This window comes from Rhinopithecus roxellana, chromosome 4, assembly GCF_007565055.1.
Source record: "Rhinopithecus roxellana isolate Shanxi Qingling chromosome 4, ASM756505v1, whole genome shotgun sequence".
Lineage (NCBI taxonomy): Eukaryota > Metazoa > Chordata > Mammalia > Primates > Cercopithecidae > Rhinopithecus > Rhinopithecus roxellana.
Window position 1 is genome coordinate 12,584,021 of NC_044552.1, and position 2,373 is coordinate 12,586,393.

Below are 2,373 nucleotides of genomic sequence, written 5' to 3' on the forward strand. Positions count from 1 at the left end.
AACTTCTATATGAACTGAGAAACCAAAACATCTGTACCTCACTTTAATTGCTACATTTACTTTATTGTGGGGTGGTCTGGAACTAAACCCACAATGTCTTCGAGGTATGCCTGTATATAAAAAGATATGTTGGGAATCAGACCCAAGCCAAAACAGGAAATTCATTTATGTTTCATACACAATTCATATACATAGCCTGAAGGTAACTTTGTACAATATTTTTAATTTTGTGCATGAAACAAAGTTTTGACTATGACCTGTTTCATGAGGTTTGTTGTGGAATTTTCTACCTGTGATGTCTTGGGTGCTCAATACGTTTTGAATGTTGGAGCATTTAAGGTTTCAGATTTTTGGATCAGTGATTATATAGATATATATATCCTGATCCAGAGAGAGAGAGAGAGAGAGAGAAATTACCATGTATAATAAGTACTAATAAAATTGTCAATTTATGACTCTTTTTGCTTGAGTTAATAAAGTAACTTCCTAACTAGCCCCTGGCTGCCACAACACACAAATAAAATCCCGTGCCCACTGCACTACCAATGAGCTCTATAAAAGACATAAAATTCTATACATAACTTTTCTTTTAATGCTAATCAAATAAAATAGAATGTGTTTAGAATAAAAGTGCAGTGGGGATGGTTTTTTAGCTCAGCCTGTAAGGCTGTCCACGCAGCAAGCAGCCCAGCTACCCTTGGTTGCCCCACTCACTGCTCTGACGTGCCCCCTTTACCAAGACAGAAGTGTGCACAGTTCTCCCATGCAGCACGCCCTTCCACACGTCCTTCCACGCACTTGAGTCTCACACAGGCAGTTCTCACTGCCTCCCCTCCTCCCCGGCCCACCTCCACCTTACTCCCTACTGCCCACATTTACTAACTACCTGTCATTCCAAGACACAACTCAACTGTCACCTCCTCTGAGAGGCCCCCCGACACTCCTAGGCTGAGGAGAGAGCCCTCTTCACTGTTCTAATTGTTCCCAGCACTCAGTGCATGCTGTTCTTATGAGTGATGTGCCAGACTGTCCTCCCTGCTGGACTCCGGGCCCTTGCATTGCTGGGCTTTGTGTCCACTGTGCTTAGCTCTGCACTTAAAATGTATAGACAGATAATAATTTTGTATTAAGTAATTGAAGGAAAGAGTGAACCCCAGCCCATTCTATCTTTCTGTCTATCCACCTAGAGAAATACATATAAAGCTCATTTAAGACCAGGGTTTGCTGGGCATAGTGGCTCTCACACCTGTAATCCCAGCACTTTGGGAGGCCAAGGAAGGAGGATCACTTGAGCCAAGGAATTTGAGACCAACCTGGACAACAAAGTGAGACCCCATCTCTACTACAATTTTTTTTAATTAAGCATTTTTTAAAAATAAAAATATTTTAAAAGACTAGGGTTAAATCTGACTCATATTTCCTCTAATATCTGCCAGTGGGTCTTACATGAAATAGCTTCTCAATAAATATTTTGTGGTTTAAAGAACAGGAAAGAGGACAGTATGAAAGAGTGTGGTGGGCAGAGAAGACAACAGGCTGAGCTGCGGGGCCCAGATTAGGCCTGGAGCCTGGAGGAGTAAGTGCTTCATTGTAAGTGTAATAGGCAACTCTTGGAGGGACTGAAATCTAAAATGAACAAAATCAGATTTAAGTTATTTTAAAAGCCAGACTCGTATTGTATGATTTCAGTTATAGGAAATATTGATCAACCTCTGAACCCTCCCTAGGGAACTCTGGTCCTCAGTGTTCTTATTTATAAGATGAGGGTAGACCAGCTGACTCTAGGGTCATGTGTAATTCTGTGGGTTTTTTTGTTCCATGTTAATAAAAAACAATGGTTAAATGGGCTAAGGAGTGAAACCTGGCATAGCAATCCCAGGAAAGGTACTCATGGTCTCTCCATCTCAGTGGCACTGTGATACAGTGGGAATAACCCTGGAGGTGCGACCTCTTCCCCTGGATTCAGTATTTACCATTGAAATGACCTTGAGAAAGTAATGAAAGTATTTGGCCCTTTGTCTTTGCATCTCTAAAATACGGGAGTTCTAGAAGGGGGCGTCTATGGTCCTTTTCATAGAAAGTTGGCATTCTAATCCAGCTTCACATTCTGAAGGCAACATAGAGCTTTGAATCAAAAAGATTCACTCATGCTATATAGGTTCTAGGAGTTTTAATAAAATTGATGTCATGGGAATTTTGCTATTAAAAAGACTTAGGGGGTCAGGCACCGTTGCTCATGCCTATAATCCCAGCACCTTGGGAGGCTGAGGCAGGTGGATCACTTGAGGTCAGAAGTTCGAGACCAGCCTGGCTAACATGGTAAAACACTGTCTCTACTAAAAATACAAAAACTAGCTGGGCATAGTAGTGTGT